We start from the raw sequence: 27,318 nt of genomic DNA, 5'->3' as shown, positions 1-27,318 counted from the left end.
TGCAACTGTTCTCAAACAAAATACTAGCAAACCAAATTCAACAGAACATTAAAAGAATATACACCATAATTAAGTGGGATTTATTTCTAGGATGCAAGGATTGTTCAACATATGCAAATTGGTAAATGCCATCTATTATATTAACATAATGAAGGATAAAAATTATATGATCATCTCAATGGATGCAGAAAAAAGCATTTGACTAATTCAACACACTTTTATAATAAAAACACTCAACAAACTAGACATAGATGGAATTTAACTTGACTTAATAAAGGCCATATAAAACAAGCCCACAACTAGCAACACTCTCAATGGTAAAATACTGAAGACTTTTCCTCTAAGATCTGGAGCAAATCATGGATGCCCACCACTGCTACTTCTATTCAACATAGTGCACTGGTACTCCTAACCAGAGTAATTAGGCAAGAACAAGAAATAAAAGGCAGCCAAATCAGAAGGGAAGAAATAAATTTGTCTCTATTTGCAGATAACACAATTTTATACATGGAGAACCCTAAATTCTCCACACACACACACACACACACACACCCCTGTTAGAGCTAATAAACAAATTCAGTAAAGTTGCAGGATACAAAATTAACATACAAACATCAGTTTCATGTCTATGCAATAACGCACTACCCAAAGAGGAAATGAAGAAAACAATTCTATTTATAATAGTCTCGAAAAGAATAAAATACATAGGAATAAATTTAACCAAGGAGGTGAAAGATCTGTATGCTGAAAACTGTAAAACATTGATAAAAGAAATTAAAGAAAACATGAATAAATGAGAATACATCACACATTCATGGATTGGAATAATTAATATTATTAAAATGTCCGTGCTACCCAAAGTGATTTAAAGATTCAATACTATCCAAACCAAAATCCTACTGGCATTATTCACAGGCATATAAAAAATAATCCTAAAATTCATATAGTACCACAAAAGACCACAAAAGGACAAATTAAATCTTGAGAAGCAAAGGCAGAGCTGGGACCATCACACTTCTTGATTTCAAAATATATTTCAAAGCTACAGTAATGAAAACAGTATGGTACAGGTATAAACACAGACATATAGTCCAATGGAACAGAATAGAGAGCCCAAAAATAAATCCACATATATATGGTGAATTGATCTTCCACAAGGGTGTCAAGAATACATAATGGGGAAGGGATAGTCTCTTTGATAAATGGTGTTGGGAAAACTAGATAATTGTATGCAAAGGAATGAAACTGGACCCGTATCTTACTCATAGACAAAATTAAAATCAAAATAAGATTAGACTTAAATGTAAGACCTGATACTATAAAACTTATAGATGAAAACATAGGAAGAGAGTTTCTTGACATTGGTCTTACTAATGATTTCTTGCATATGACACCAAAAGCACAGGTAACAATAGCAAAAATAGACAAGTGTTACTACATCGAACTTCAAAGCTTCTGCACAGCAAAGGAAACAATGAAAATTAAAAGGCAACCTACAAAATGGGAGAAAATAGTCACAAACCATGTATCTGTTAAGGGGCTAATATCCAAAATATACAAGAAATTCCTACAACTCAAAAGCAAAAAACCCCAAAAAACTCAATTAGAAAATGGGCAAAGGACTTGAATAGACATTTGTCCAAAGAAGACATGAAAATGGGCAACCAGTATATGAAAAGGTGCTCAATATCACCAGTCATCAGGGAAATGCAAATCAAAACCACAATGAGATATCACCCCACCTGTTAAGATGGTTATTACAAAAAAATAAATAAAACATATTGGTGAGGATGTGGAGAAATTGGAACCCTTGCAGTTTTGAAAGTAAAATGTTGCAGCCACTTTGGAAAACTGTATGGGGATTCCTCAAAAAATTAGAAATAGGACTACCAAATATGATCCAGCAATCCCATTTCTAGGTGTACATCCAAAATAATTGAAATCAAAACCTCAAAGAGATATCTGCACTACCATATTTATTATACCATTTTTCACAAGAGCCAAGATATGTATGCAATCCACATGTCCATTGACAGATGAATGGATAAGGAAAGTGTGGTATATTCATACAATGGAATATTATTCAAACTTAAAAAAGAAGTGTATCCTGCCACTTGTAACAGCATGGATAAACCAGGAGGACATTATATTAAGTGAAATAAGCCAGTCATAGAAGGACAAATATTGCATGATTCCACTTAGGTATCTAAAGTAGGCAAACTCATAGAAGGAAAAATAGAATGGCAGTTGCCAGTAGCTGGGAGGAAGGGGAAATGAGGTGTTGTTGTTCAATGGGTATAAAGTTTCAGTTATGCAAGATGAATACGTTCTAGAAATCTGCTGTATGACATACTGCCTATAGTTAACAATACTGCATTGAGCACCTAAACATTTGTTAAGAGAGTAGATCTCATGCTAAGTCTTCTTAACATACACACACACACACACACACACACACACACACACACACACACACACACACAAAACCAAAAACAGAGACACAAGGAAAATTTTGGAGGTGATGGATATATCTTTTACCCTGATTGTGGTGATGATTTTGTGGGTGTATGCATATGTCCAAACACATCAAATTGTATACATTAAATACGTACATTTTTTGTATTAATTATAACCTCAATAGAGCAGTTTTAGAAATAATGAAAATAATATTTTTTTTCACAAAGGACCTCACAAGTTATGTAGCTGGTTGTGTTGGAATCGTATTCATTTTCTCACTCTCTCTAGCTGAATGGACAAAGTACTTCATATTTTTCAACTTCATCTCCTCATGTGTGAAGTGGTAATAGTGATAGCTCACTATATTTCTGGGAAGATTCAGTGAGATAATGTATGCAAAGCAGTTACCAATGCAAAGCACTTGTTTGTGCCTGACACATGCTAAGCTTGCAATGAAGCCTGGCCTTTGTCATTATTATTTCTGGTTATGCAGGGTGCTGAGGCATGGGAGAATGCCACCAGCTATCTCGAATGTCAGGCAGGCAGATCCCATCTATACTTACAGCTGCATTATTCCCCAGTCAAGGAATTTTGGCAGCAGTATATAGAATATATGATCTAGGCCATAAGGCAAATCCCTCTTGCTCTATGAAATCTTTTCTCACAGCCCTCTGGATGCATAAAATATGTCGTAAGCCTTCCTCCTCTACTTCCCAGTAGCACCGGTACCCACACTCTGAACGAGGAGAGCCCTCAACTATCAGTGCTTCTCTGGTTTGTCACCCATCTCTGCCAGCTTTAAAAAGTATCACAGATGCATCTCTTATCTTTGAACTTAGAACCTGCTGTGCTCCGGTTTGGAGCTGGGGTAAGAAACTTCCTCTCCAAAGACTTACTTTTAGAAACTTAGGTTTCTATTTGTAATTGGAAGACAAATTTGCACCATGTTCTCTGAAAAACTCTGGTTGCCTTTATTATGACCTGTCTTTGCCTTCACCTTGGGCTCATTTCCAAAGTCAAAGGCAGCATGGACAATCCTAGCACTGGTCTTCACTTCCTTTCCCAAATCCCCCAAGCTATACGTTCTCCTTTTTCTTGTGTGGGCTGGAGCTCATGGGACTGTTGCCTAGCTGCAAGGGACCCTAGTAATACAGGGACACCTCTAAAATATTTGAAACATAATAAGAAAATTCAACTCTTTGACTTGAGAAAAGAATGCTCAGCAGGCAATATGAAAGGATGGTGGGAATATTGAAAAGAGACAGGCAGTAAGTTAGGGGAGAAATACCAAAATAAAATTTAAAATGATGCAGGATATTATTATTTCAGCTTTGCCCTAGCTTCATATGACAACTCTCAAAAAAGAATACTAATGTAAGACAATGGAAGTAGGTGAAGAACTTCAAATTTTCTATATTTCTTTGTGGAATGGTTGCAAAAGGAAAATTACTTTTGATTATATAGTTCTGTCAGAATCTACTTTCTTATCTGGGGGTTGATACTTACACCACATTCAAAGTCTGGCAGCACGAGGATTTATGAAACTGGCATAAAAGAATAAAGGTGTTTAGATATAATCTCCTAAGGCAACAGGGAATTCTGTCAGATACAGGCACCCTGACTACATAGTGGGCTCCATACTGGAATTTGGGGCTGGGAGGCCATTAGAAGCAACAATATATTACAAGTCGAAGTAAAATTGAATTACTGTGCTATGAGCTAAACAAATCTTCCTCTCACCCATCATATCTCTTGGCTCTGTGACAATTTAAAGACGAAAGGTGATTTCTTTTGATGTGATAAGTTTATGTCAAAAGTTGTGTCAAACTAAGTATGCAGAAAATAGTTTAAATACTATCGTGACTTTACTTTCCTAACACTGGGGGTTGAAGAACACAATATAATTTAGAACACTTTCTACAATTTCACTTAACCTTTGAGTCTGTCTGCATATTAAGGTCTGATCATGTTCTGCTTAGCTGGACGCCTTGGATTGGGATAGGAACTACACCACTGACTCTGATTCACAATAGTCTCCAGCTTACCCTGCAATCTTGGGATTCGCCCACCTTCATAATTATATGAACCAATTCCTTATAATAAATCTCTTGCTGTATATGCACATCCTACTGGTTCTGTTTCTCTGACGAATCCTGACTAATTACCCCTTCCTTTGGATAATATAATGGAACAAGTTGTCTAAGCAAGAGGCACAGTTCCTAACATCCTGACTTGGAACTGCTTGGGGCAAGAACTTGAACATTTTTTTGGTAAAAGAACTTATTAATCCTTTACTTCAGGTTAACATAATTTTTCTTTAGGAAAAAAACAAAAAGAACAAAACTGTCAAAGCTCCATGCTCTGTAAGAAAAGGAGTATCATATTGTCCTGTGGTCATCTGTTGAGAAGAAAACCAGCCCTTTGTGGATTATTAGAAGGACATGTGTAGCCATCAGCAGAATGTATGCCAGTTAGTACGGGAATACAAAGACCATACGACTTTTTGTTTTCTGTTGCTTGCCTCCTATTTACAAAGGAAACTTAGAAATATCCTCTGTGAGACAATGTGTAGTGTGTGTGTGTGTGTGTGGAGGGGGAGGGTGGGGGGGGTCTGTGTATATTATATGCGCATATTTGCCCAATCTCTTTCTTGCTTTTTCGTGAACCTCAGTTTCTGACCCTATGCCTTAAATATCTTGATACCTGTATTTGTTAATCAATATTTTTTAGTTCTTCTCCAAAATCTGTGTTGAGGTCTCATAATCATAAATTGCCCACCCCCCCCCAGAGTTTTATAAAATAGTGTTTCTTTATTTCCAGAACAAGAATCTTAAAACCTACGTTCTAGTATATTTCCTCAAAAAGATGCACAATCAGATCCAAGAGGAGATCCCCCAAAGAGGAAGAAAGAACGGTGTTAAGTTTCTCTGCTCTAACCCGGAAGCCTACTACAACGTTAACCACCCTCCCTCTAACTATCACTCACAGGACCTCGGCAAACACACACAGTGGTAGTGCAACCTCTCGGCAGATTTCTGTGAATGAACAAGCTGAGTTCATAAAGGTCAGCCTTTAAATGGAGAGTATCGTTAAGTTAGAAGACACAGAGGACCTGACCAAATTATCATACCCCTAAACCTGCCTTGTAACTGGAAAGCTAGAGAATTCTGAGCAAACGCTCTTCCCCTCAACCGTCCTGGATCCTTGCTGGCACTGTGATGCAGGCAGAAGGAGCCCTGCAGTGGGAGACAGAGGCCTGGACTCCAGTCCCAATCCTCCTGTAATCTTAAACAAAAGAACAAACCAAAGTAGAGATTTAAAAAATTTGTAGCACATTCCTTCTTTTAAATGAAGGCTCACACCAAAATTCAGAATATAAAATAGATAAAGGTGGCAGTCACTGAAGGATTACCCACAGGCCTCATGACAATTCCCCCAAATAATTAATGCACATTTTGTAAACCAACATTCTTGATTTAGAAAGGTCCCCGATCTAGCTGCAAAGCCTTTTCATATAATACAGACTCCTGGGCTCTATTCCAGATCATCTGACTCAGAGTCTCAGAAAACTATACTTTCCACAAGCCCCTGGGTAATTTTTAAGGTACCCAGCTGGCTGACGTGAATCAGTATTTGAAACTACGACAGGAGAATCTCTCAAATATTCTTTCAAGTGCTCAAAACAACAACAACCAAATAAATGACATATGTTTCCCTCTCCACAGTACCAGAGTATTTTTATTAGCTTCAGGTTACCATATTGAAAACAGATGGCTTGTAAATCGTGCCATCATTCCACCTGGGCCAGACGTGCTTCTGTGATAACAGGCAAATAATGAATTATTTGCAAGGATTTTCCATCCCTAACTTAAAAGCTTCTTGCTTCTACCATGAGAAATTTTTTGCTGATTCTTTCAAATGATGTTATCTCTCCTGAGAGAGTAAAATGCATCTCACAAATAAATACAGATGTACCTACTGAGTCCTAATCCAGGGATGGTTACCAGGGTACTGAGAGTTCATTCCAGGGAAACACTGAAACCAAAAAATTTCACAGTGCCAACATTCCAAAAAGGAAATAACACATGTAAAGAAAGTGGTATGATTCCTTGTATGGAATAAGCATTCAATGAATTTTAGCTCCTATGAGTTTTACTGTTTATTGTCATTATTAACAGAAATAGGTTAAGACACTTTCAGGTTGTCTAGGTCTGGCAAATTGTTTAGACAAGGAAGATTTGTGTGTATGTAATATACGTTTCATAAAATTATCACTCAAAATTTGCTTTAACTACCTCTGATAAAAGGAGAGGGACATGTTTGGACTCTACAGTAGTTCTCTGTTTTTAGCATGTATCAGGATCACCTGGAAGGCTTGTTAAAAGGCAGATTGCTGGGCTCCCCCTAGACTTTCTGATTCAGTAAGTCCTAGAAATGGCCTGAGAATTTGCATTCCTAACTAGTTCCCCTGTGATGCCGATGCTGCTGGTGCAGGAGTGCACCTCGAGGAGCATTGCACTAATGTAGGCTTCATACTCCGTGATGCTTAGAGGAATGTCCTTTGTGCCCACGGCCAAAGGCTATGATTGGGGAGGAATTGTCCTTACAATCTTCAGTGATGTGTAACAGCTCCATTCTGAGCTGAAACTGGTTAATCAAAAACATATCCAAATGCCCCAGGTCTTTATGACATGCGGTGTAATGACCAGATTATTTTCTGTTACAAAATTGACAAATACAACTCACACTTCTTGATGCAGTAATTTATTGGCTTAAGTAATTGGGAAATCACGCACAGGTGGATGCAAGGCACAGCACCCTGTGTTCCGAGTTTCCACTCTCTTCATCTCTTGGTTCTGTTTGTCGGCCCTCCTCTATGCGGGCTGACATCAGTGTCTCCTGCCACAGACAGCTCTTTCTTCAAGAGGCAAAAGAGAAGGAATCTCACAGCTCATGATCCACCAGGAAGAGAGATGCACTGTCTCCCCGTATCCTCGAATGAAATCACATAGAAGATCCATGTTGGCCATACTGGAAACACACACCCACATTTTGGACCAATCACTGAACAGAGGGAACAGGCGCCAGGATTGGCCAGCCCTTGGTCACATGCTCATACAGTGGTTGGGAGAAGATAGAACGCTTTGAGTGGTGGTCGCAGCAGAAGCGAGTGTGTAGGGGCAGTCGGTACCACAACAGGAAAACAAAGTATTTAACAAAGACTTTGTGTTGAAAATGGAGACTAAATACCTGGAATGGAGACAAGAGAACAGTATAAATGCTGAAGACAAGGAGCTGAGACCAGAAGAGAAGTCAACTCCAGTGCCAGTGAGGTCAGAACTGTGTAAGATCCCTGCCCTGGCACCCTCTGACAAACTCTTCCCAGGAAACATTCTTTCCGTTTGATGATTCCATGTTCCTGTTACCATGGGGCCTCCTCTAGCCTGGAATTCTACGTCCTGCTGCTGTCATCCCAGAACTAATTAACTCGTAAGCTTTCATCACATACTGAATACTCAGTATATTTATTGAGGAAATCAATGAAGAGTGAAAAAAAAAGAAGGAACCAACAACTTGAATTTGGGTAAGTCAAGTGAGGTTTCTGAGCTCTTTTTTTTTTTCACCTTTAAAAAAAAGGAATATATTTTCTGGTTATTCTTAAGAGTAGTTTTGAGAATTAAACATAATACATATGTGCCTCTGAAAATTGACAATAAAAACAGATGTAAGCTGTTGTTCTTGATGATGTTGTGCAAGATTTGTTGGTGGCCTGCATATCAAGACATCTCTTAATATTGCAAAGTAAAAAGCCAGCAATATGGCCTGATTTAGCTCTCCAAAACAACTCAAATGTTAGAATGGTCATTTATTTCTTCACCTAACCAGGGCTTCTGAGCTCTGGCAATGTATACAAATGACATGGGGAGCTTTGTAACATTTTGCTACCTAGCTCAACCCAGAGGTTTTGCTTAAAATAATGCAGGTTGGAGGGCTAGGCATATGTATGGTTTTAATTTCCCCAGGTGATTCTTATGTGCAGCCAGGGTTGAGAAGCACAGACCGCAACACGTGATTGCCTCATTGGTACCTAAGTGCTTCTATCTGCTTGCTTCTTGAAACTAGGCCTCTCACTTGATTTCAGGTGAGGGTTTTTTGTTGTTGTTTTTTGTTGCGGTACGCGGGCCTCTCACAGCCGTGGCCTCTCCCGCCGCGGAGCACAGGCTCCGGACGCGCAGGCCCAGTGGCCACGGCCCACGGGCCCGGCCGCTTCGCGGCACGCGGAATCCTCCCGGACCGGGGCACAAACCCGCGTCCCCCGCATCCTCAGGCGGACTCCCAACCACTGCGCCACCAGGGAAGCCCTTCAGGTGAGTTTTTAAACCTCGGGTGCGGTACACGAAATTGTCATTTCCCTTCCGTCAGCATCCTCCCCTTCAAGAGTATGACAGGCCAGTTTTGCAACAGCCTCTGAAGCAGAAATTCTCTTCCAAATGTGCCTTTCTTGCAGGGATCTGACCAATATAAAAATAAAGTAAAACAATTTAACCCTGTAGCTAAATTGATGACATTCACGAGAGATGAAATTTTTGTCTACGAGCTTTGCAGTTATTAAAATTTACTCCTGTTTCTAAATACTTAACAGATGAAAAGAATGAGGCACAGAGGCCAATTTAACTTAATCCTGAAACCTTGTAATCCGAGTACCAATTACAGTTGTAGTCTCCATTTATCATATATTCTTTGCAGAAGGTTACTGGGTAGGGGTAGACAAACCGTTCCTTTTGCTGCATCCGATTAAAATATTATTTACTGCCTACTGTGTTCCTGGCAAAGTGTTGTTGTTTGTTTTATGGGAAAGAGGGAAGGTAAACAAATATGGAAACAAAGACAAGTACTGCAGCTTTGTGCTCTCATGGGAACGTTGCAAGGTCTGCTTTTCTAGGATAGGGTTTCTCAGATGCAACAATTTTGTAGACAATTAGTGTTAATAACCACCATAACAGTAATGAATAATATTAATTTGAGGTATGCTATCGCTGTGTACCAAGCACTGCTTCAGGATTGGGAATATAGGATTCTATTTAATTCTCACAACTCAGAGTTGAGATAATTCACTCATGGTCGTATTGGTAGTAACTGACAGCCCGGATTCAATTCCAGGTCTTCCTTCCTCTGGAATAATGGGCTGTGGAGTGTGCCCTTTCTTAACGTTTTTTGAGAAAGTTGGAGTTCTGAGAGGTAGGGTGTGCATAGGCATAGAGGTAACTGTGGATTTCAGTGTGTTTTAACATTGAGGCACGAGGGTCCTGATCTTACATAACAACCCTGGGATGAAAGCCCATGTGTTCCAGCTCCCAGCCCAGTGCTGCCGCCTCAGCTCCCCAAGAGCATTCTAGTATCAAATTCCCAGTGTGTCAGGGCTGGGCTTGGCACTGTCCATAAAGTGGGCACCACTGTTCCAGAGGAGTATAGCCCGATAAATGAATCCCAGAAAGTCTTCCCCACTAGGAATTTATGCTTTACCAAATTAGCAGTTTTTAATTGGTAGGCAGATTTCTGGGGGGTCCTTACAGAACAAAAGGAACAGCAATTGTGAATGGGCCTTGGGAATGTTTTAAAATTCCACATGAAGTTTTGCTTATGAAAGAAGATTTCACTGAGAAGCAATTTGGACACAGGTCACCTCCTATACCACCAGCACTCTTGGCACACAAGCCCTTTGTTTGTTCCTCTAGTGCACCAAGGTTCCTCCTACCCCTGGGTCTTGGCATATGCCATCACTCTTGCCAGAAGTGTTCAACTCCCCAACTTCCTGCTCCCCTACAACCCTCAGAAAGAAAACTACATCATGCCAACAAAGTCATCAAATCTCTTTTCAAATGTCACTTACTCAGGCAACCCTCCTGACTTCTCTGAGGAGGCCAAATCCCCCACTGTTAATTCATAGTCTCCATTAATTCATTTGGGGGAACATACATATATTTTTTAATTAACTTATTTATTTATTTTTGGTTGCATTGGGTCTTCATTGCTGTGCACGGGCTTTCTTTTTAGTTGCGGCGAGCGGGGGCCCCTCTTCATTGCGGTGTGCAGGCTTCTCACTGCAGTGGCTTCTCTTGTTGCGGAGCGCGGGCTCCAGGTGCCCGGGCTTCAGTAGTTGTGGCACGTGGGCTCAGTAGTTTTGGCTCATGGGCTCTAGAGCACAGCCTCAGTAGTTGTGGCGCATGGGCTTAGTTGCTCCGCGGCATGTGGGATCTTCTGGGACCAGGGTTCGAACCCATGTCCCCTGCATCGGCAGGCGGATTCTTAACCACTGTGCCACCTGGGAAGCCCCGGAACATGTATTTTTCAGTTCCTTCTTTAGGAAGGAATTAGGCACAGTTCTTTGCATCAGGAACACACGAAATGTTACAAACAAGGTCTCTGCTCTTAACAAAGGATAATTTTTTCGATTGTGCTGTTACCGAAAGTGGGGTCCAGCTGCTCGCTGCTCTGAAGCCAATAAAGAGGCAAGGTTGGTGGGAAGGAAAGTAAGTTTGCTTTATTTCGGAGGCTGGCAACCTGAGCGGGGTGGGGGCAGACTCCTGTCCAAAGCTGACTCCCCTCCCGCCCCACACCCCTCACCCCCAACAATCAGGGGGCTAGAGCTTTTATAGACGGAGGGAAGGGGCTATATGCAGAAACAGCACAGTCAGCTCTGACAGTCGTCTTGAAATTGGTCATGCCATGGTCTGATCCGCGTCATCCTGATTGTTTTGAGTACAGTTAATCTTTAGTTCCAGCGTCACTTCTTTGAGGCCAGTTCTCAGAATGGTGGCAGCTTATGGCATGGCTACAGTGTGGTCATCATGTAGTTAACTTCTTCCACATGGTGGTGGTTTCAGCATCTACAAGACAGCTCACAGGATATGGCTCAGCATGTTATCTGTAGCCCTTGAGGAGGAACTAGAGGTCCTTGACTTTGCTTAATGGCTAAACTATTATTGTTTGTCCTGTTTGACTGCTTTCCTTTGCTTCTGCATTTTCTCACTTCTCTGATTAAACTTATGCTTTGGCTGAAGTTTTTCTACAAACAAAAGACAAGCAAGGGAGATTGGGATTTACATAGACACACTACTATATATAAAATAGATAATAAGAACCTACTACATAGCACAGGGAACGCAATACTCTGTAATGACCTATATGGGGAGAATATCTAAAAAAAAGAGTGGATGTATATATATAACTGTTTCACTTTGCTGTACAGCAGAGACTAACACAACATTTTAAATCAACTACACTCCAATGAGCATTAGGAAATAAAAAGGCAGGCGGAGGACATGGGTGGGGGGAAGGACCGTAGGGTCCTGCTCCGGTTCAGTGCTAGGCTGAATAATGTGTAATTAGTCATTCTAAACACAAAAGAACTCATCACTTCTTGTGGTTACACTAATATTAAATGAGACTAATAAAATAAAATAAATTAGGGTAACATGTTGGAGCACTGTTTTCTTCATTTAGGTGGAGTCATAGGAAAAGCTTCTCTGAGGAAGTAATGGCTGATTGAGAGCCAAAACATGAGAAGTCAGCAATGGGAATAACTGGAGTGAGAGCATCCCAGGAAGGGAAGAGCAGGTGCAAAGGCCCTGACATAGGAGTAAAGGTGCTACAACTGAGGCAGAGAAAGAAGGTGCAGCCACTAGAAATAGAGCATGGAAATATGGGAGGCTGTGTGTGAAGGTTGAGCCAGATGACTTGTTTACTGGAAATGGAAGAAATCATGGTCTTATTCTGGGAGTGGTAGAAAGTCAGTGGAAAGTCTTAAATAAGGGGATGATTTGACATTATGAATATTTTAAGAAGTCATTGGCGGCTGAGAGCATTGTTTCAAGGGCAACAGACAGTTAGGAAGTAGTTTCATTCTAGTTTTTAATCAAGTTAAGAGATAATGACGCCAGTTGGAATGATAACAGTATACATGAAGGGAAGCACTGGGAATTGGGATATAATTTGGAAGTTGAATCAGTAGAACTTCCTAATGGCTTAAAATGATGTGAAAGTGTAGAAGAAAAGAATCGAAATTCTTTGGGTTTTGGCTTGAGCATAGGCAGTGCCAATCATCTAAGATGGGGAATTCTGGAGAAGAAGTAGATGGGGAAGTAGGCATCTTGGGAATCAGTAGTTCTATTTTATATGTTTTAGGTGCATGTTAGATAGTCAGGTGGCATTGTCAAGTGGACAGTTGAGCCCTGAGATAGACAGCAGTCATGATGAGTGAAATTAACTTGGATGTCAGCCTACTGATGGATGACATTATGGCCCTGAGGTCTGATGAGTTCATTTAGGAAGAGAACAATGAATCATGAGTTCTAAGACTGAACCCTAGAGCACTCCAAAGTTAAAAGTTGAGCAGAGAACCAGCAAATGAGACAGAAAATCACCAGTGAGGTAGGAAGAGAAAGAAAGAAACAAACCAAAACCAGAAAGTATAGTGTCCTTGAAGCTATATCAATGAAAATACCTTAAAGATTAAGAGAAACATCTGTAACTTTTATTGCAGACGCCTTAAATGAGGATTCGCTGTTTTGTAGATGAGAAAAATGTCCTTTGACAATGAATCAAATGTTTGAGCCTCAGGGAGGGAGTCTACCTAAGGGCCCTAAAAGGAGATGAGTAATACGACAATAAGTTTTTTTGAGTTTGAAGGATAAATAAATGCTTGAATGATAAATGATTATTTTCCTTAGAAATTGGTCAGCCTGGAGTAATGGACCCTGCATGCAGGAAAAAGATCTCTGGGCAGATATTCTGCACATCACAGAGAGATGAAGCTGAAAGGGCTCATACGTACAGACCCAAAGAGCAAACATTCCATGGTAGTTGGTCCAGACCTTTTCATCTTTGCTTAAAACCTCTGCCACCTACTACTAACTACTCCAGCTTTGACTGCCCTCTGCCTTAGGCTATGAATCATATCCATGTGACTCTTACCTGGGAATTATAATGTCTGTGTGTGTGTGTGTGTGTGTGTGTATAAAATACATATATATGTATATCTAATATGTTTGTGTGTATTACATGTATATGTATAATATATATACTATATATAATATGTATATATATACAAACATATTTTATACGTATATCTTACTTGGAAATTATATACATGTATATATATTATATATAATATCCTATCTATATACAATATATATAACATGTATATGTGTACACATATTTTATATATATCTTACTAGAAAATTATATATGTGTATACATATAATATATCCTATTTATATATAATATATGCTATATATAAGTGTGTGTGTTTGTATGGGATAGAGCTGTTTTTCCTCACCTGATCAACCTATCTATAATAGTAATGATAATAATGATCTAAGTCCTCAATTATTAAGCCTACACTGTATCAGGCTTTGTTGGAAAATTCACAGACCATGAGGTCTTTCTGGCAAATAGTAGAGAAATTACTGAGTTATACAGATAATTTAATAAGTTTGCATAACTAGTATAATTCTCTCCAGAATTAATATTCCTCTTCCATAATAAGTTTCTTTCAGAATCAGTCATCCAAATAACTCTCAGTACTCTGCTTTGTTTTATCCCCACAGACTTAGCTCATCTCTTATTACTTCTACATACCTACATAAAAATAAGTTATAAAGCTTTTCTTTCTTTCTTTCCAGAAATTTACTATACATCAAGAGACTGGCAAAGATAATTTATAAACCATTCTCAGTGTTGGTTGCTCTTTTTCCTTTTCAGACTGTCAATTTTCACTATCCAGATAAGCATTATACATGAAGTTGAGAGTGTTGAAAATGAGGCTGCTTCACAACTGTTACCCAATATTTGCATGAGTAATCGTCCTGCTCCCATCAGTATAATTTGATCTTGGGGCACTAAAACCATTCCCAGTAATGAGTAGATGTAAAATACCACCCCTAAATGTTGGCTGATTTTAAAGGAAATAATTACATGATACTTCTTTGAGAATATGGTAAGAATTTTTTAATATATCTAAGTGTCTTGAAAATTACTTAACTGGTCTTTAGTTTACTCCATACTTGGTAAGTAAAACCATATCAGAAAAGAAGATACCTTGTCAGTTGTTTTCTATTTGAAAATAATGTTCTCTCCAAGTATAACTAGATTAAACTTTTCTGAGCAGAAAAATAAATTCACAAGGGCTTTTTCTGAGGTTCTCTTCATTTTGACAGTTCTATGAAATGGTATGGAAATCAGACCTTTTGGGGGGCAAAATTAAAAACTCAAACTGGATTAACCCAAAAGGGGAACTGAAATACTCAAGGTTGGTTTGTTTTGGGCCTGGATGAAACTTGGGGCCTTCTTCTCATCTCTGAGCTTCTCTTCTATGTAATCTTCCATCTCAAGTACCCTTTTCCCATACAGTGGCATTTCTACTAAATTCTATAATCCCAGTGGAAACAATGCCCCTCTTTTCTCAAACTTGCAACAAATTCCTGGCATTGCTTTTGTTCCAACAGATTTGGGCCATTTCATGGTGGTCAGGAAGTTGAAACTTTCTGATGGGCCAAGCTATTACAATGTACAAACCACCTAAAATAAATTAATAATAGAGAAGGATAGTTTCCCAAAAGAAAAGGGGAACTTTATTTTAAAAAATCAGGGATTGTTGGTTTGGGGTAGGACTTTTTTTTTGCGTGGTTGAGCAAATATTTGTAGTGTATAAATATATTCATTTCATTTTTCTTTGGGAAACACAGGAAAGTATATCAGCTTGATCCTCATGTCTGCCTTGACAGGCTCTGGAATTGGGGTGCTTGGTGTTACTCTGAATACAGTCATTGAAGGCAGCAAGGCGGAGTAGTTAAGACCCCTGCTGTAGTCAGACAGGCTCTGGCTAGCTGTGTGACCTTGGACAAATCACTTAACTTCTCTGAACCTCAAGATTCTTGCCTGTACAGGAAGATAAGGGCAGTATCTACCACAAAGTGCTGCTCTGAGGTTTACAGGACCTAGCAGATGTATTTACACCAGTGCCTGGCATAGACTCATGCTGAGAAAAATGCTGAGTGTATTATTATCATGAAGACCCTTTGAATTAAACTGTAGTAAAAAATTAAATCACAAACCTGACCTAACATGTAGCCACCGAAGGGAGACCCAATCTGCAGGGCAAGGCCTCTGAGATGAGCTCCACCCAACCTGGGGAGTAGGACTGTGTTTTTAAATGACAGATTTCTACCAGAAAACCAAGAAAAAAATCTCTCTCATTACCTGTCTTTGTGGACAAATTATGTCGGACATCCAGGATATAGTGCACATTCAGTGATTGTTGTATTTGCTTCATTGAAGTGACTTCAATTCTAAATGCTTCTCTCTATAGGTCATACACTCTCCTTCTGAAAATTTCATTTCCTGATTTAAACACAGCTTTACAAAGAAAAAACATAGATGCCATGCTTTTATTTACAAACCAAGATTCTACTTGTTTTCTGAGATCTGACTTTCCTCAAGTTTTATCTTTTTTTTTAAGCTTATAGTTGATTACCAAAAAGGTATATTGCATAGAACTTCAATTTTAAATAAGAAATTCAATTTTAAATAATAAGAACTTTCAATTTTAAATAATAACAAAGGTATTGATTCCATATATGAAAACTAGAATTTAGAATTGGTGAGGAAATCCCACAGTAGTTGTGTGGTAAGCATTTTCTAAGGACTCATGGAAACTTGCTAAAATGAACATATGGTTAAGCATCTTAAAAAAAAAAACTATAAAATGCTAAAAGTAAATTTTTATTATTGTCTTCTTTTAAGTAAATTTATTTATTTATTTTTGGCTGTGTTGGGTCTTCATTGCTGCGTGCCGGCTTTCTCTAGTTGGGGCGAGCATGGGCTACTCTTCGTTATGGTGCATGGGGTTCGCACTGTGGAGGCTTCTTTTGCTGCGGAGCATGAGTTCTAGGCGTGTGGGCTTCAGTAGTTGTGGCACGTGGGCTCTAGAGTGCAGGCTCAGTAGTTGTGGCACACGGGCTTAGTTGCTGCGGGGCATGTGGGATCTTCCGGGACCAGGGTTCGAACCCGTGTCCCCTGCATTGGCAGGTGGATTCTTAACCACTGTGCCACCAGGGAATTCCCTTTATTATTGTCTTAAAAGCCAAGAATATCAAGTGAATGTTAGGAATTATTCTGTGAGGCTGGATTTTTTTTCTCCAGCTTTATTGAGATATAATTGATATGTAGCACTATATAAGTTTAATGTATATCATAATGATTTGACTTACATATACTGTGAAGTAAATTTACCACAGTAACTCCTGTTAATATTTATTATCTCATCTAGATACAAAAAAAAATTTTTTTTCCTTGTGATGAGAACTCTTAGGCTCTGCTCTCAACTACTTTCAATTATACCGTACTGTAGAATTAACTATAGCCATCATGTTGTACATTACATCCCTAGTATTTATTTGTCTTATAACTAGAAGTTTGTACCTTCTGACCACCTCCATCCAGTTCCTCTTTACCTGCACCCCACCTCTAGTAACCACAAATCTGATATCTTTTATTATGAGTTTAGCAACGTCCACGTTTATCTCAAATGACAAGATTTCATCTTTTTATAGCTGAGTAGTATTTCACTGTGTGTGTGTGTATATATATATATATATATATATATATATATATATATATATATATACCACAACTCCTTTATCCATTTGTGTGGTGATAGATACTTTGTTTCTATGTCTTCACCATTGTAAATAATGCTGCTACAAACATGGGGGTACAGATACTTTCAACATAGTATTTTGTTTTCTTCAGATATATTCCCAGAATTGGAATTGCTGGATCTATTTTTAATTTTTTGAGGGACATTCATGCTGTTTTCCATAGTGGCCGCACCAGTACACAGTCACACCAACAGTGCACAGGGGTTTCCTTTTCTACACATCCTCGCCACAATTTATGTCTTGTCTTTTTGATGATAGCCATTCCAACAGGCATGAAGTGATTATTCATTGTGGTTTTGATTTACATTTCTCTAATGAGAGTGGTTTGAGCATTTTTTCATGTACTTGTTGGTCATTTGTGTATCTTCTTTGGAATTATGTCTTTTCAGGGCTTTTGTCCATTTTAAAAACTGGATTATTTCTTGGTTTGCTCTTGAGTGGTAAAAGTTCCCTGTATGTTCTGGATATTAACCCCTTATCAGACATATGGTTTGCAAATATGTTTTCCCATTCCATAGCTTGGCTTTTCATTTTGTTGATCGTATATTTTGCTGTGCGGAGCATTTTAGTTTGTTGTAGCCCCACTTGTTTATTTCTGATTTTGTTGCTTATGGTTTAGGTGTTATATCCAAAAAATCATTGCCAAGACCCATATCAGTAAATTTTTCTTAGGTTTTCTTCTAGGAGTTTTATGGTTTCTGGTGTTACATTTAATTCTTTAATCCATTTTGAATTATTTTTTGTGAGTAGTATAAGAGTCCAGTTTCATTGTTTTACATGTGAATATCCAGTTTTCCCAGCACATGAAGAGACTGTCTTTTCCTTAATGAATATTCTTGGCTCCCTTGTCAAATATTAGTTGACTTGATATGTATGGATTTACTTCTCAGCTCTTGATTCTTTTCCATTGGCCTATGTGTCTCTTTTTATGCCAGTATTGGGTTGATTACTATAGCTTTATAGTAGAGTTTGAAATCAGGAACTGTGATGTCTCCTACTTTGGTTTTCTTTCTCCAGATTGTTTTGGTTATTTGGGAGTCTTTGACGATTCCATATAAATTTTAGATTTATTTTTCCTACTTCCGTGAAAACAAAAATGCCGTTGGAATCTTGATAGGGTTGCACTGATATATAGATGGCTTTGAGCAGTATGAACATATTAACAACATTAATTTTTCCAATCCATAAACATGGATATATTTCCATTTATTTGTATTTTCTTCAGTTCCTTTCATCAGTGTTTTATAGTTTTCAGTGTAGCTATTTCACCTCCTTGGTTAAATTTATTCCTAAGTATTTTATTATTTTTGATGCTATTGTAAATGAGATTGTTTTCCTTATTTATTTTTCAGATAATTTGTTGTTTGTGTATAGAAATGCTACTGACTTTTGTATGTTAATTTTGTATCCTGCAACTTTACTGAATTTGTTGATTATTTCCTATATATAAAATTATGTCATCTGCAAATTGGGAGAGTTTTTTTACTTCTTCCTTTCCAATTTTAATGCCTTTTGTTTCTTATTACTATCTGATTGTTCTAGCTAGGACTTCTAGTACTATGTTGAATAGCCCTGGTGAGAGTGGACATCTTGTCTTATTCCCAGTCTTAGAGGAAAACTTTCAACCCTTTCACCATTGAGTGTGATGTTAGTTTTGTGCTTGTCACATATGTCCTTTGTTGTGTTGAAGTATGTTCCATCTGTACCTAGTTTGTTAAGAGTTTTTATCATGAACAGATGTTGAATTTTCTCAAATGTATGTTATTCATCTATTAAGATTATATGAAGTTCCCTTTCTTTTCATTTGATCAGAGTCTTAAGGGAGTACATTCACAATTCAAAAATGTTAATCCACACAGTATCCTCTGGGATGCCAAGACTTATGGGATGAGAGAGCCCACGCTCACCAATCTGCTTGTTTGGATTTGGTGGGTAAGATTCAGAAGACTTTAGCTTCCTGTCATCCCTGGAGTTTCCAATTCTCATGGGGCATTTTTTACGTTTAGATCTCCTGCAATTTTCTTTTGATGAAAGGCAATTGCATATCCATGTTCAAAGGGGTGACGAGGTGAAACAATTTCTGGGTGAAGAATTAAACGCTTGAAATCATTGAGTGATTTCATTTAGACACAGAACTTTCCCTGTCTTGCAGGGAAGGAGGGCAGGCACTAGGAAAGAGGGCTCTAATTGAGTTGATGAAAGCTACCAAGTTCTGAATTTCTCTTTAAAAAATAAATATTATTATGCCAAACTTTCCAAGATGGAAATGATTCGGAGAGGCATGTTTCCCCTTTGATAAAATGTATTCATTCAAGGTTGTTTTGCTGAATAAACTAATCAATAAAATTTGTGGCAATCTATTTTAAAAAGACAACACTTCCTAAAGTTTTACATGGCCATTCTGCATTTTCATATATCCCTAGAGGCTTAGTTATTGTAATAATGTGTATGACATTCTGCATTTGCCTTTTTTTGCTTAACATATTTTTCATGTTTCAACCCAGTCTTTCTAATTAACATTTTTAAATCTTCCTGGCTGTTATAGACATTTCAGTGAGTATCTTTCTACCTATATATTTTTGTTTTGAAATCATGCTTAAAGTTCCTGGGAGTAGGTTGTCTGTACCAATGAGACCAAATACGATTAGGGTTGTGACTCTGTAAAATTATATTGTCTTCCAAAAGTGCCAGGTGATTCACTCTCCTGGTCACAGAGCAGGAATGCAAGGATTTCAACGCAAGGTTGAACCACAGGGTGTTAAGGATAGCATGTAGCCTGGCAGATGGGTTTCAACCCTTCAAGGATAGCTAGTATGTATGGAGGTTCCTCAGCTTGAAGCGAAACAAAGGAATAGCAACTCTCATCTCGCTATATAGTAGGGATCAAACTTCAAATGCCCTCACAGTTCTTGGAGGGAGTGCAAATTAATCAAGCAAGGTGCCCAGGGAGCCTGTAGGAAACGATAGGAACCGTACATAAATGGAGTGTGCATGCCCCATCAACCCCGTCCGTCCCCATCTAAAGAGTCATCTCCACTCAGCTCCAGCTGAAATGTCCCAATTTCAAAATGCTGGCCACTAGTTCAGATTTACTATGTATAAAGCAAACTGACACTTAGCGGACAAAATGGAGGAAGGGAGGGAGGGAGGAAGGAAGGAAGGAAATGAAATGAACAGTTGATTTGAAACCTCCGCATACAGACTTTACTGCCATCATCTTTTCTCTGTGGAAGCGAGGCAAGTCACAATGAGAAGATGCCTTGTAAAACTGTTGACTGGAATTGGTACTGATATAAAAAAAAATACAAAATGAAAGCACTAAGCAACCAGCAACATCTAAAAGAAATGTCTTTCGCAATGATACACAGTACGCGTACATGAAAAGCAGAATTAGGTGCTGGGCTTTAGCAGGTGTAATTATATAGCATGATAAAGCAAGGCACAAAAGGATTTGAACCGCTCTTTCCAAATTACAAAGCTATAAAGCATTCAGCAAACAGTAAAAAAAAAAAAAAAAAAAAAAAAAATATGCTTTACTTTAATTTGCGTACCCTTTTTTCCCCCAGAACAAAATGCTTAGGGTGTGCAGTGCTTTCAGGAGTTGCACAATGACTGCTGTTCCGCACCACTCATTTTCCAACTGATTTAATTTCTTCAATAACATCAGCTACACGGGGTAGTGAGACGCCCTAGCTAGTGTGTCTTTTCTTCAGATTTGCCTTTGTGACATGAGAAAATGTAAGTGACAGCAAGGAGGGAGAAAAACCTCTAAATCAGGGTAAGATATTGACAAGAATAAGAGAATTCAACCCTCCAAGAGTGAATCTCTCCTCCTCATTTCTCAGTGTCCTATAGAGTTTATTCTGACATGTTTTAGGGGAAGGCAGGGGTTATCCCATAGGCATGACCACTTGAAGTTGTCTGCAGTCATCTGCTATCAAACAAGGTAAGTAGAGTGAGAGGAAAATTAAAGAATATCTGGAGGAATAAGAGACAGGAGGGTTATAAAGGCCATAAAAGAAGGCCTTCTGCCATCAAGACAAAAACCCAGAGGTATTCGTTATTGGGAAATATTTTCAAGCGAAGAATGTAAGCAAAAAGGACAACTAAAGTTGTGTAAATTGCCTTTTACTAGGATAATGAAAGCCCAGGGACTGGCAGGAATGACTAAATCCACAAATTTAAGTTCATTGTTCCTTGTCTTCAGTGCCAGTATTTCACCAGATTCAACCAGTTCACAGGGCTCTCATTAAGAATGTGGGGATTTTAAGTGAGATACAAGGGCAAACATCCAGGTAATTCAAGCTAAGTTACTCTTGAACTTAAAATAGCCTTATAGATATATTGATCCTTAGGTGTGTTCTTCCAAAAAGTTACTGTAATTAAATTCCTCCATCACTAATGTTTTCTAAGCCTGGCTGAGTTGTAATAAATAATCCTTTACAAGGCCCTTTTACTCAGATCAAACGGTCCCCCTCCTCTTCTTCCCTTGTTTGCTTGATCTGAAAATCTGGTCCCATGACATAAAATGCTATGTCAAATTGCATATCCCGTCTATATCTCTTCTTCAGTGCCTAGCCTTGTGAATTCACAGATAAGCCATATAATAGAGATGACTAGTCTGCTCTGGAGATATTTATCATCTGGTAGAGGGATGGTATGATCATCATCACATACATTGATTAGACAGTTACTCTTGGCCAGGCATTGCAAAAAGTCTTGATTGGCATGCATCACCTCAGTTAATAATTATAGCAACTGAATGCATTAAGGGCTAATTCCTAATTTGAAGATGGACACACTAAGGGTAAGAGATATGAAATCTTGTTTTTAAGGTTGTTTAACAATCCAGTGACAGATCCAGGACAAGATCTCAGGCCTGACTCCAAAGTCGAGACTCTTAGTCACTGCTTAAGAATATAAACGGTGAGGAGGGGGGAGACAATAGTGATGATAGCCAATGTTTATTTAGCATTATTTATGTTTCAGGCAAAGTGCAAGGAACTTGACATAGATTATAATCTTGTTCAATTAGAATAACCACCCTGTGAGGTCAGTACTGTTGTCAGCCCAAATTATTAGATGATGAACACCAAGACATAAAGAAATTATGTCTTATGAAAGGTCATTCAATATGTTCTCCTTGAGCACAGTATGTCCCTCTACTACCTCAGAACTGGTGTTTCTAAGTTTCACCTGGAAGGTAGCATATCCGTCTTTGGCTTCTGAGGAATGAAGGGAATATTAAGAAATTATATAGCAAAACACAAAGGATAGCCCTGCTTGCTTGGACAAATAGGAGGAAATAACCAAATAAAAATAAACAAATTAGGGAAAAAAAGTACTGACTACTTCCACTAACACCTTTGCAGAATTCCTTGGGGTCTGTCATAGCCATTTAATTGTTCAGTCAAAGAGCTAGACCTATTTTGGATCCCCTGAGAGCACCAGGCCAAAAGTGTGCTTGAGAGCATTTAATATCAAGGGGCCAGGTCCCAAGTACATTCAGGTAATGTCTTAGGAGTTTTAGGATCCCCACAGCCAGGAGAATACCTTGCAAATACCGTACTTAGTAAATACTTGTTTATTTCAGTTTTTGATGCTTAGGAATCAAGTGGTTAACAATTGGTTTCCAGTTATTAAAAGTATTCTCTCATATACACTGAGGCATATTTTGTATTAGAGAAAAATAATAGCAAGCCCATGCTCACATTTGATTCGTAAGAACAATGGTCCTAGTATTACTCTTTTCCCATCACATTACTGTGAAACTTATTTGAGAGCTGTTAAAGAATGGGGACATGTTTTTTTATTAATGTGATTTAAAAGGAAGGGTAAGTTTATCATTATTGTTTATTTATTTGGCAAACATTACTGAGAGCCTATTATATGTTAGGACTTGGCTAAAATTGCTGAGGGAGACAAAGATGTATAAAGATATGTAAGTCATTCCATCAGTACAATGTTAGTTGCAAAATTCACCATGTGGAGGATAAGTATCTTGTATCATCTACAATTTGTTATCTACTTCATGCTCTTCATTTGCAAAAACAATTAATGATTCTGTTAGCAAGTGTGTAAACCATGGCTATTAAATATGTAAAAATCCATTTCACTACTTTCCTTTTGCTAATAAAATAAATCTTCTCTATTAATAAACTTCTATACCCAAATGTAGTTTATAGATGAATTGCACTTAGACATGAAAAACATGCCCTGAGTGTGCAGTGCTAGAAATGATATAGGTATCTAGAAATGAGACACTAGAAAAATTAGTCACAGTCCTTTGGATCTAATTACCTGTGGTCTTCATGGAAGCGTTTATTAAAGAATTAAAAGTACGTTTTTTTCAGGAGTTCTGTTACAAAAATGGTAGCTTTACTATACCCTTAGAAATTATATCTGCAATTATATTACTTAATATTTCCTTTCAATACATTTTCTCTGTGAGATGTTTGCACTCATTCAGATACTGACTATAAAAGCAAAATGAAATGTGGAGTTTAAGTTATGACAAAAAAAAATTTTAAACCTTATTGCCAGACAGGGAGAAGTGGCAGTTTTATATTCTCATTGCCTTCTCTAAATAACTGCCCAATCTTCTACTTCACACTGGCAATATAGGTAATGAGTATAAATCCCTTATATACTTGTAAAGCACTTGGATTTTTATTTGCAGTAGTAAGGCAGGTGAGGTACCCTGGACAAACCAACTGAAATTGGAGGATAATTTTTCTTTTACTTTATTGAGGTATAACATACAATCATTAAAGCACGTAAAATGCACTAATCCTAAGTGTACAGATAGGTGAGTTTTTAATCCCTGTGTAACCACCACCCAGATCAAGATATGGAACGTTTCCAGAACCCCACAAAGTTCCTTCATGGCCCTCCTTAGTCGATAACCAACCCCATAGCCCCTCCGAAATCAGAATAACTACTACTATGGCTTCTCTTAATACTGATTGTTTTTGCCTGCTCTTGGATGTCATACGAGTGCAATTATGCAATATGTACCCTTTGTGACCAGTGTTTTTTTCCACTGAACAAATGTGAAATTACTCTTTGTTGCTGTGTGTATTTGGGTGTTGTGTATAGTTAATTCCTTTTCATTGTTATAGTGTGTTATATTGTATGGATGTAACACAGTGTATTTCTCCATTCCTCTGGTGATAGATATTTGGGTTGTTTCCAGTTCTGGAGTAGTACGTGGATCAAATATTTTAATAAAGCCTTTAAAAGGTATCAACAAACTGAAACAAAGTAAAGGATATTCGAAAGACCAAAAACTAAGTAAAAAGAGAGACTGAAGTTGGCTTTAAACTTGAGGGTCTTTACTGAACTTGGTAAACCTGAGGTTCAGGTGTCACAGCCTCTCAGGTTACACAGGACAGAACAAGCCCCATGTTAGTAGCTAGAGAAAAGGAGGGTCCAAAAGGAATCTTCTTTATTAAGCTAGAATCCTCATTTGGGGGTAAAGGAGAAGTCAACTTAGCTCTGCAGGGGGTGCAAAGAAAACTGCCCATCTTAAAATGAACTACAAAGTATAGGAGATAAAGAAATTCACTCTGAAATTTTATATACCCAACTTAGACCAATGTGAATTTGAAGCCCAGTTTTTCCCTCTTGCTTGTTCCTAAAAACCTCAAGCCTAAAACTTTAACATTCTCCTAGACTATTGGTGATACCCAGGTACTTGGATGAAACAAATTCAAATTCTTTCTGAGAGAATTCACTTTCAACTGAGGCTTCAAAAATTCTCCTAAAGTTTAGAAAAAAATCATATAACAGGAAATATGTCACTAGAGGAAGAACCAGGAGAAATAGACCAATATATTAAAATTATAAAATAGAGATGAAAATACAGAAAATGATGAATATGCTGAATGAAATAAGAAATTGAAAATAAGAGTCAGTATAAGAGACCTCAAAAAGTTTAAGAAATTTTTGAGAAAAAAAGAGAACCTAACAGAATTTACAGTAATAGAAAATGTAATAATTAAAAAGAGGACAAAATACTTGAAATATATAAATTACATTTCATCAGAGTTACAAAAGGAGAGGAGATAAAGAATGATGAAAAGACAATATTAAAGGAGATTACAGAAATAATTTTTCAGAATAAACAAAAGACAATTTATTGATTCTATAATGCCAACAAAAGGAAAGAAAAAAATACTACACAGAGTCCATATCTGTATACATCATATTGAATAGGCAGAACACAGAGACAAAGAGCAATACCTCATTCAGTTAGATTTCAATGAGTGACAGTTGAACTGGCAGCTGATATCTCTAAAGCAACAGAGGAAGCCAGGAATGTAATAATGTCTTCAGAATGTTTAGACTACTTAGCCTAATTGTAGAATGGTATGTTCATCAAAATATATCTTTTATTTATTTAGATATAATTGGCATGTAATACTATTTTCAGGTATACAACATAATGGTTTGATATTTGTTTATATTGTGGAATGATCACCACAATAAATCTAGTTAACATCTATCAACATCTATAGTTACAATTTTTTTTTTTTTTTGACGGTACGTGGGCCTCTCACTGCTGCGGCCTCTCCCGTTGCGGAGCACAGGCTCCGGACACGCAGGCTCAGCGGCCATGACTCACGGGCCCAGCAGCTCCGCGGCATGTGGGATCTTCCTGGACTGGGGCACGAACCTGTGTCCCCTGCATCGGCAGGCGGACTCTCAACCACTGCGCCACCAGGGAAGCCCAACATTTTTTATTTTTAATAGATGTTTATTTTACTCCTCTTCACTCTTGTTGCTTTTGAAGACCTGCAAAAATTGCACCCAAAGAAATTAGTCTTAAAGGGGATACAATAGGAGCAAGAAGAAAACATGTACTGATATTCTTTAGATTCCAATTCGTTAAAATACCTTATTAACTCAAGCTTAATACATCAACCTGTATTTCAATGATTTTTCAAGAATAGATGGTGCAGTGAAACTGACTGTTTTTTAAATTTTATTTATTTTGTTTCACAGCAGGTTCTTATTAGTCATCGGTTTTATACATATTAGTGTATGTATGTCAATCCCAGTGTCCCAATTCATCCCACCATCACCACCTCCGCCCCACACCTCCACTTTGTAAAAGTTTAAGCGCAGGCCTAAACAGTTGTTGCCAGTGTTACTAGGTTTTAAACCCACCTCTTATGCTTGTTAAAATGTTTGGATTCTTATGCATTGCACCCCACCTTGAGAGTTTATTTGGGAGGTCTAGAATGATAAATAGGTATCAGCATTTTTAACAAGTACCTCAGGTGATGATCCTGGTATAGGGAATTTATGGACCACAGTTTGATCAACTGATCAAACTATGTGTAAGCCATTTATGGACCAGAATCAGGAGAGAAGTAACACTGATGTTCAGTAACTCTTATATAATATCACAAAACATCTAGTAGCCGAATACGAAGGCTACTGGAAATTTAAGAATATTTGGATTTAAGGTTGTAACAAGCTGATGTTTCTCCCCAGATCTCATGAAAATCACAGTTGTTTTATCCGAAAGTAAGTGACTCATTTCTCAGTACTTGTTAAATCTTCGCGATATATTTACTTTTCTAGTCACTAGGAGATCAAAAAAAAAGAAACCAAAGCTCTTTGATGGGTTTCTAAGACTGTGCTTTATAGAGCTTTATCTGCTGCTAGGAAAGATGTGATCACTTATCTATTCCACAGATATTCTCATGCATACAACCAATGATTTTTCAAGGAACTTGTAGTCAATTTAGAGTAGGTTTTACTTTGACTTTTGCTTCTGTGATTCCCGACTATTTTCTTACTGTTCAATTTCCTACTGAGTCTTCCCACAGGGTTGTTGAATGATACTCCATGGTGACCCCTACAGCTTCAAAGTAGTCCTAGTAGAAACCCCACAATTGGGTGAGATAAATACATATCCAATAAGCCTGCATAAAGATGACGAGCATGCATGCTTCCAGACAGAAGGGCCACAGAGCAGGTGTGGAAAATAGGTTTCACTTCCAAGTTAATTCCCGTTGATCAGTATCGGCTCCCTTCAGCATTGTATCATGACAGATCATGGGGGGTAGTTTCCAGGGAAGATTTCCACCTGAAGAATGGAAACTAAGTGAGAAACAAGATACTACTTTAC

At 38.0% G+C, this 27,318-nt stretch overlaps 1 long non-coding RNA gene across 1 annotated transcript in view; it reads left to right on the top strand.

The window, feature by feature from the left end:
* Positions 1-5,423: 5,423 nt before the first annotated feature.
* The window catches only part of LOC307193338, a 61,582-nt gene continuing 39,687 nt past the window's right edge, over positions 5,424-27,318 (top strand). Inside the window, exon 1 of the long non-coding RNA XR_013830302.1 lies at positions 5,424-8,041. This is a non-coding gene — a long non-coding RNA (uncharacterized lncRNA). The remainder of the gene's footprint in view (positions 8,042-27,318) is intronic.

Source organism: Stenella coeruleoalba (assembly GCF_951394435.1).
Source record: "Stenella coeruleoalba genome assembly, chromosome: 10".
Classification (NCBI taxonomy): domain Eukaryota; kingdom Metazoa; phylum Chordata; class Mammalia; order Artiodactyla; family Delphinidae; genus Stenella; species Stenella coeruleoalba.
Note: the sequence above shows the minus strand (reverse complement) of the source record. Positions and strands in the feature narration are given on the sequence as shown.